The following is a 9,881-nucleotide window of genomic DNA, read 5'->3' as shown; positions in this document are numbered from 1 at the left end:
AAGAAAACCATTTCTAGACTTGCTAGAAATGGGCCATAAATATGGCTTTGAACTTTCTGGCAGCTATTGTGATGATGGAAAAAGGAATGTAGTGGAAATTCATTTTTAAAACCCCAAATGAGAAAAGTTCTGGAATTTTAGCAGAAAAATTATTTGCGACTCTACACAGGTGGAGGTTGATGTTACTTTATAGCTCTTGACATGCAGCCTTCTGTATACTTCTCTACATTCTGCTTATTTTTAGAATTAAAAAACCCCACATGGTGTGATTTATCCTGTGTCTACTTCTGGATTATTTCAGGACTGAAAATCTGGTGGATGGATTATCTGTGTCTTCCTTTCTCTTTCCTTCTCACCCTACTGTTCATCTCCTGGACATTTCTTGTTAGCATTCTGATAAATGGTAAGCATTTAACAGAGAAAAATAAAGGGAAAAATAAAGATAAACACAACACTGGTGATCAGTTTTGCCTTTTACAGAGGTGACATTAATGCTTTTTTAGCTAATGGGAATTTCAGGAGAGATCTCCGTGAGTCAGCTTACTAATAGAGCTCCTGACGTCTTCGAGTTCAGCCTGCCCGGTGTATGCTTAGGGAGACCCACCTGGGCCACAAGGTGAGGGCCGACAGGCAAAGACACCTGCAGAGGAAAGTTGGACTTCCATTGTACCCAAGATGGAGGGCACTTCTGGGAAACTGATATGGAATGTGAAATGGGTGGAACTTGAATTTGTTTGTCTGGGCTGCCGTGACAAAGTACCACAGACAGTGTGGCTTAAACAACAAAAATTTATTTTTTCAACCAGTCTTGGTGGCTGGAAGCCCTTGCTTGATCAAGGGGTCAGTAAGGTTTCTTCCGAGAGCCTCACTCTTTGGTTTGTTGATGGCTGAAAATCACCTGATCTTCCCTCTGGGTGTGTCTGTATGCTAATCTCCTCTTCTTTAAAATATTTTTGTAAAGACTTATTTATTTATTTGAGAAAGAGAGAGAGTGTGGGGGGGAAGGAAGGGGCAGGGGGAAAGGGAGAGGGAGAATCTCCAGCAGACTCCCTACTGAGTGCAGAGCCCCATGTGGGGCTCAATCCCATGACCCTGAAATTATGACCTGAGCTGAAGCCAAGAGTGGGACACTCAGCTGACTAAGCCACCCAGGTGCCCCTAATCTCCTTTTATAAGAATACTCATCATATTGGAGTGCCTGGGTGGTTCAGTCATTAAGCATCTGCCTTTGGCTTAGGTCATCATCCCAAGGTTCTGGGATCAAGCCCTCATCAGGCTCCCTGCTCAGCGGGAGCCTGCTTCTCCCTTTCCCACTCCCCTTGCTTGTGTTTCCTCTCTCACTATGTCTCTCTCTGTCAAATAAATAAATAAAAAGATCTTAAAAAAAAAAAAAAGAGTACTCCTCATATTGGATAAGGGCCCACCCTAGTGACCTCATTTAACTTGAAATACCTCTTTAAAATACCTTTTTTAAGAGGTATTTAACTTAAATACCTCTTTAAAGTCTCTGTTTCCAAATACAGAAATATTCTGAAGTACTGAGGGTTAGGATTTCAAAATACGAATTTGGGGAAAACACAATCCAGCCCATAACAAAACTGTTGATTAAAACAAGATGTTTGAATTACCTGGATTTCTTTTTTCTCCAGTTATAAGGAATTGAAAGTCTTGCAAGTCATCCTTGTTTTATATTGACGTGCTTGAAAGGCTTAGATCACAGGATGTGTGTGTGTGTGTCTTTGGAGTCAAATATACAGTGTCTATTGAAAGTTTGAAAATCAGTGTTTCCTCCTGTTCAGAAAATAATAATGCATAGCTTTCACTAGAGTTCTTTTCATTCCCAAGGCTCTCTTAAATATTGACTAATTAAGTAAAAGTAGAGGAAGCCTGGCTAAATAGCCTCTCTTTGAGGACCAGTCCAATGGACTTAGAATACCCAGTGATTTGCTGTACCTTTGAAAACAGAAGCAACTAGAAATCTTTTATTATTGGCTATAATAGCAAATGACATCCCTTATTATGCTTGGCAGCTGACATACCAAATTTCATTTTAGTTGGTTGTTATACATGAAAAAATAGGATATGAATCGACTAAAAATGAGAATTTACAGCCCTGGGACATGGGATATCTGACATCTAGGGGTTGCCATGACAACTCATCAGGATGTTGCTTTCTAATCTTTTGGATTAGGTTCTAGCCCAGGGTCACAGGATTGGAATTGGAGGGGGGATTGGTGACAGGATGTGAATGTTGTACCTTTACTAAACGGTATTGAATTTGCAGTTTGGTCATGTTGCTAAGGTCAAATAAAAATGACATTGAGGGAATGCTTAAATTCTTCCAGGACCTAGACAAGGTCACATTTGTCAGTGAGAATATTCAGACGGAGTGGTCTGAGACTCAGCAGCTGAAAGACAGGATTTCCTGTCCTAGGTTGGTGGATTAAAAAAACAGGCAAGTATCCCTTAATAAATGCACCCCCCTGAACAGTTATATGCATATTAAAATTGGGGAAATTAAACCCTTTTTACAATTGTCTCATGCTTTAAAACTGGAGCTGAACATCCCCAAGAAAACAGTTTGGCCACTAAGTAAACCACGGCTGCTTTCTAGTGTTCCATATCCTCCATCTCAGCAGGAAATGGCCTGCAGGGTGTGGAATTTGGACCAGGGAAGGGAATTGGGCAGAGTAAGGAAGGAAGCAGTTGGAAAACAGGGCAACACATTCCTCCTCTCATGTTGGCTCTGATTGCATGGACCGTGTCTCCTCTATGATGATGTACCTCCCAGACAGGTTCCTCACCAGAGATGATCAATGGAGGGAACCTGGAAATTAGAGTCTGATCCCAGTTCTGCCACTAACAGTGTGATCTGGGACGGAACACATGTCAGCTCCGGGTTCCCTTAGGAAGGGAAGGTGTTGATTGTCCCCAGTCTGTCAAGTTCTGCTGTTTATCATCATGTGGTGAAGGCTATCTCTCTTCTCTGCCATTAACCCCATATTTCCACCATTACTTTGCAGTAGAACAACCTCTCATGACTAGTGGGACCTCCTAATGATTAAGACAGAGCAAAAGGATTCTTCCCCATCATCATAATTTTTTAGGTCTTATAATTGTGGCTTTCTGTCATGCAATGGGGAGAGGATGAAATCTTCCTCTCTGCCAGTTCCACAGTTGTCCCATGACCACCACCATCAGCACCACCATCAGCATCAGCTTAGCTAGTACCTACTAAGTGTTTCAGCATGGAGACAGTGCTGTGCAATTTATATACGTCGTATGTTTAATGCTTATGACAAACAAGCATACATGTACATGTATTATGTGATACGTATAAAACTGAGCATTTGTTATGTACCGGCTGTTATGCCAGATACTCCCAGTGATCCAGAGAGGTCGATTAATGGATCATCAGTAAGCCCCACGACAGATGTCTTACCCATCAGCTTCGTTTTTGCCGATAAGGAAACTGAGCCTTAGCTAGTAACTGGTAGAGCAGGGATTTGAGTCCAATTGTATGGCCTCAGACTCCTTTCTCATAAACTTTCTGCTGGTGGTTTTCCATATTCCTATGACATAACAATCACCTGGGGGGGGGGGTTAAAATATATGGATCCTGTGGTTCCTCTGCAAACCAGTCAAATGTCTGGGGTTGCAGCTGCATTCGGCTAATAAGCAGCCAGAGTAGATAACTTAACCTCAGGTACAACACTAGGGTTATTGGGTTGGGCAGTGGCCTATAGCCCCACAGCCAGCAGGTGGCTGGCCTAGGCCTTGCATTGAGGCTGCTTACTGTAAAGCCAAATACCTTGACAGCACAATGGTCTACATTCTAGTTATTAGTGTTGTCAATGGCTCTTACCCACCATCAGGCCCAGTGTCCCTTTCCTAGTCTAAAACCCAAGGCCACAAGTTCATCGAGGGTCTTCTAAAGACTGTGCCTTCTTATTTGAATCAGAGTCATGATTTCCCACTTAACAGTCTCAAAGTTTACTTTGACTCATTGCCATTACCACCTTTCACGTAAGTTAGTGTGCTCTTTTCCTCATTGAGCAAAGCCTTCACCAGCAGAGACTTGGACAGTGGTTCCAAAACCTTGACGCATATTGGAATCACGTGGGAATTCCATATGGATGCCTGGCTCCCACCCCAGACATTCTGATTCTATTGATATGGGATGTGACCTGCACAGTGGGAGTTTCAAAAGTTCTGCAGGTGATTCTGATATGCAGCCAAGTTTGAACCACTGGTTTCAGAGTTGGTCAGACTTACGTTCACAAGCGTGTTAACTGTGGCATCTCCTCTATGGGCTGAACTCAACTTTTTCATCTCTCCAACAGTGACTCACCACCATCTCCTTCTGCATTTTAGCTAGCATTTTCAGTCTGCAGTAAATTCCACTCAGCCTGCTACCTGACCGGGAATTCTACTGCAATGTCAAATAATGGTTTCTCCCCATGGGGTGGTGTTCTGCTTAGGAGCTCGGAGTGACACTGGTGACCTGTCTGTGAGATTATCTTTGCCAGGTTCTCAGCCTCACTGGACTCTTCTCTTCACTGTGTGGCATGTCTCTTTGCCTCTTTATAAGTTGTTTTAAAAGGTAAAATTTAAAAATTTAAATTGTTTTACCTTTTAAAACAGTTTATGATTTCAATACATGTTGCCTTTTTCTTCCAGGAGCAAAATAAACACATCTTCCACGTAATGCTTTATAACAAGAAGTCCCTTATGGGTCTTTTCCCCAAACAGTTAAGGGTCAGAATATCTACAGACGGACTATAGCAGACACGCCCTGTCTATCACAGTTGATAGAACCGTACATATAGCAAAAAGTTGGGAGATCACATAGAGCAGGGACTGACTCAGACCGCATGTCCTCAGAGAGCTTAGAAAAGTTTGATTAGTTTAACCAATTGGAAAATATAGTAGGGATATAAAAGCATGTTAAAGTAGAAGGGTAAATTTGTTGACAAGTTTGCAAATGTACTTACTCTCAATTCGTTGTGCAGTATATACGAAGTCTTAAACTGAGATTTCTAAGATGAGAGATGTTGTTCGGTGGGTCAGAGAGACGGGCAGTTTGCAAGCCAGATATCTTGCAGCAGCAGCTAGGAGCTAGAGGATGGGGCACTGGTCACCCCTGGGCTGGCTAGCGAGGCAGGTGTGAAGGTGTAAACTAGGTAGGGCAGGTAATAAGGAAGGATTGCTGCGGGGGAACTAGTTGTGTGAAATTAAGTTGCAAGAAGACTTAGGAAGACCTAAAACCTATCTATATGAGAAGGTGTTCTGTTTTTCTTTGTGCAGTGGTGGAAGTCCATTTGGTCTGTAATTATGCTGGTATTATGGACCGCCAAACGAGACTGGTCGTTTGGGTTGGTTTTTACACTTCTCTTGAGGGTAAAGCTTTTAAAATTAACTTTGCTCCTTTGGGTTTAAAATTTTCTCATTCCGACGTCTGTGTCTTGCCCTGTAATCCCCACGAGAAGAAAAGGAGGTTAGGACGCCTCTCTTTTGAAATGGAGGGGTCAGAGCAGGCGGGGGGCTGTCACGGTTGTTTGCCTTTGTTCAGGAATTAGAACATGTGAGCAAGTGGTTCCACCCCTCATTTTGTGAGCTGTTTTCCTCCGAGATTTCCTAATTTTTCCCATGACGTTTCAGCCTGTTTCTTCACAAGATGGTAAGGCCTGAAAGACTTCATTGTTTTATGGGAATACGAGTTCATGCACATTTGCTGATCTGGCCGGCTGGGGTCTGAGTGTGGGTGGGATGTGCCTGAGGGCTGATGCGGACTGGAGGGCGCGAGGCAAGTTATATTCTGAATAGTAGCAAACATATTTGTTTATCAAGAGTATATCGCAGAATGACTTTTTCTTCATAGACGGTGCCATACTTTTAAAATATGCAGTCTGCCCTGATTGACAGAAATAAGGCCATTCTTTTAGGCTAAGGGAAGTTTCTTCATGGCAAATCAACTTGAAATTTCACTTCATCTTCAGATAAAAGCAAACTTTTGTTCATGTAATGCATACTCCTTGATGCCCTGCCCCGGATTTATGTGAGCTCTTAGAATCGCAGCCCTGCGTATTCTCCACGGCAAATCGCAGTCAGTGCATGCTTTGCGGGGGGGAGGGTGTGTGTGTGTGTCCAAACTATTAATTATAGTAGGAGGAAAAAAGCAATAGTAGAATAGACTTCGCTAAAACGTAAATAGATTCATTGAGTAAAGGAAGTTGGGGCTTAATGTTAGAGAGGTTCTTTTTTAAAATGAAGTTTATATATTGTCTTAATGCTAACTTCTGAGGAATTGGGATCTGCATTTGCTTAACAGTAATTCGCTGGCAGAACACCTACATTTACATCTGAAGTAGTATTAACATTTTCAGTCAGATTTACACAATTCCCCATCATTTTTAAGTGTTCTCCTTGGTAGCGGAGCCTGTGGGACCTACAGTCAGTGCTGGGCGTAGATTGCACACATCCCTTCACAGCTCCTGTTTCCATGAGTCATGTTGGCAGCTTGAAATCAGCTGTGGTGGGAGTATTTATACCACGGACATCAGCAAACACTACAAATGGGAGCGTTCCACTGTTAGGGACCATATTTCAACATATAGCCACGCACCACATCCCAAAGAGATGTAGAAGTTAGGAAGTCTTAGGGTGCCCAGGTGGCTCAGTTGGTTAAGTGTCTGAGTCTTTTTTTTTTCTATAAAGTCTTTTTTATTTATTTAACTGACAGAGAGAGAGAGAGAGGGAACACAAGCAGGCAGAGCGGAAGAGGGAGAAGCAGGCTTCCCACCAAGCACGAAGCCCAATGCGGGGCTCCATCCCAGGACCCTGGGATCATGACCTGAGCTGAAAGCAGACAGCTAATGACTGAGCCACCCAGGTGCCCCTAAGTGTCTGACTCTTAATCTCCACTGGGGTCTTGATCTCAGGGTCATGATACTTTAAAAAAAAAAAAAAGAAGAAGAAGAAGAAGTAAGGAGTTTTCTCCTGAGGCAAGTAATGTAGTGTTTGTACTCAACACAACAACCAATGTGAACCTTTTAAAATATAAACCAAGCCATGTGGCTCCTCAACCCAAAACCCTCCCAAGGCTCCCCATTTCACTTGGAGTGAAGGTCTCACTGTGGCCTGAAAGTTGTCCATGGTCTGGCTGCCTTCCTCACCCCTGCCCGTGTCCTCCTGACCCTCGTGACCAGACCCTGATCTCACCCCTCTTTCTGTAGAATGTCCCAGACCTGCTTCTGTTCTAGGGCCATGGTCCTCAGACTTAGTGTACATCAGAATCCCCTGCAGAGCTGGTTCAGATGGACTGTTGCCTGCCCCTCCCTACGGTTCTGAACCAGTGACAAGTTTTCAGAAGATGCTGATAGTTCTGGAACCCTACTTTGAGACCCACTTCTCCAACCCATCTCTTGGGTTTACCTGTCACCTTCTTCAAGTCATTGATCTGCTTTCACCTCCTCATTTCTCCTGACCCATCCTATTTAAAATTGCAGCCTTTCTCCTCCATTCCATTTCCATTTTTTTTATTGTACCTGTTACTTTATAACAAAAATAATTTATTTATTATGTTTTTTTATTTGTCTTTAAGGTCTATCTCCTGGAGCGCCTGGTGGCTTAGTTTGTTAAGCGGTTAAGCATGTGCCTTAGGCTCAGGTCGTGATCCCAGGGTCCTGGGATCAAGCCCCACATTGGGCTCCCTGCTCAGTGGAGAGCCTGCTTTTCCCTCTCCCACTCCCCTTGCTTGTGTTCCCTCTCTTGCTGTCTCTGTCAAGTAAATAAAATCTTAAATAAATAAATAAAGTTTGTCTCCCCACCCTGCTCCCCACCCCCCCCGCGACTAAACTCTAAATTCCATAAAGGTAGGGGTTTTATCTATTTTCTCCATTGCTGTATCTCAAAGTTGAGAAAAACACCTGGCACATAGTAGGTGCTCAGTGAATATTGATTAGAGAATCGGTGAATGAACAACATTGAGAAGTGAATGATGTTTCTTAGATTTGGGTCCCAGTTGCTTTAATTCAAACTCACTAGAGAAACTTAAAACAGTTTCGTTAGGATTGCTCCTCAGCTTTACTACTTTTAGGATCATGAGGAATAGTATCTGCTCTTGGCTAAAGTTTAGGAATGTCCCAATGATCCTTAAATAGTAGGTGCTCCAAGTTGTTGCTCTTAGATTTACCTCCTAACCTCAAGGGTCGTAAGATAGTAGTCTTCAAAAACTCTCGTCTGCAGAAGTTTTCTTACTTCCTTCTTGAGGTTCTCTGCAAATATTTAATTTGCATTTCCCTTTTAATATATTTTAAACAATTTTGTATATTCATAATAAAAACACGTGCATACTTAAACATGTTGCATATGAAATTTTAACACATTGGGACCACCAATGCATTGAACTAGACTATCAGGTTAACCTTGAAATTAAGTGTTTTCTGCTGTTTGGGCTTATATATTAGAACTTCTTATAAGGACGTTCAATACCAGTATTTTTCAGATTCCAACCTGATTGTGAATTGAACAAGCAAATTCCTCTTGTTAAACATATTTAGCATACTCAGTTCCTCACTGGGTAGAGCTTGGGGTCTCTGTTGGGTGTAGGTTTCTGCATGGATTAACAGCCAGTTATATAAAAAGTAAACCAAGCACACATCACTTGATATATATTCTGTTTTAGGGTTCTGCATACCCACTCTACATTTTCCATGCTCCTTGACTGATTGTTAAATCAAGTAGTTGTCAGATTATCTTTACTGTTAAAATATGGAAGAAAAAAAATCTTAACTACTACATTTTTTTTCAAGCTTTTGGGTTAGTTTGAGGCATATTGGGAGATTACAAAATGAATTGCTAAAAACTTATCATTTCCAGTATAACTGTCCCTTGCTGTTCCAATTCATTCATTTCCAGAATATGGATACAGAAATTCCCCACTGCAAGTTCCCATAAAAAAGGATACAGTGTTATTTGTGTTAATTTTGTTCTAAGTTTCATGTACAAGTAATAAAAGTAGCAGATCGCAAAACATTTATCTGAAAATTTGTCTGCATCTGTTTGGTCCCTGAGTTTATAGAGCAGAGATTCAGACAGTGGGTGATACCTGCAGTTCCCTGTGAACATCAGGATCTGTATTAATTCTTATTGGAATGTTTGGTAGAATTCACCAGTGAAACTTTCTGGTCCCAGACTCTTGTTTTTTGGGAGGTTTTTGATTACTGATTTTCTATATCATCACGATTCAATCTTAGTAGGTGGTATGTTTCTTGGAATTCATCCTTGTCTTCTAGGTTGTCCAACTTGGTTAAAATTGTTCAATGTAGACTCGTGATTCTTTGTATTTCTGTGTTATCAGTTGTAACATTTCTTCTTTCATTTCTGGGTTTTTTTTTTTTTTTTGAGTGTGTGTGTGTGTGTTTGTGTATGTATGCATGCACTTTCTCTCACTCTCACTCTCTCTCTCTTTTTCTCTTTGGTGAGTTTGGCTAAAGGTTTGCCAATTTTGTCTATCTTTTGAGAAAACCAGCTCTTAGTGACATTTATTTTTTCTGTTGTCTTTTTCGTGTCTATTTCATCTATTTATTTCTGCTCTAATCTTTGCTATTTGTTTCTTCTACCTAACTTTGGGCTTCATTTATTCTTTTTCTATTTTCTTGAGGTATAATGTTGGGTTGTTTATTTGAAATGTTTATTATTTCTTGAGGTAGGCATTTATCACTGTGAATGTCACTCATGGAACTTTTGCTGCATGCTTTGCTGAATGCTTTTGCTGCATTCCATAAATTTTGGTATGGCACATTTCCATTTTCATTTGTCTGAAGGTATTTTTACATTTTCTTTTGATTTTGAAGAGACCCATTGGTTTTCATCTCCAC

Source organism: Mustela putorius, unplaced genomic scaffold, assembly GCF_011764305.1.
Source record: "Mustela putorius furo isolate JIRA1106 unplaced genomic scaffold, ASM1176430v1.1 tig00000759_pilon_pilon_pilon, whole genome shotgun sequence".
Classification (NCBI taxonomy): Eukaryota; Metazoa; Chordata; class Mammalia; order Carnivora; family Mustelidae; genus Mustela; species Mustela putorius.
The sequence above is the reverse complement of the archived record's forward strand: the minus strand, read 5'-3'. Positions refer to the sequence as shown.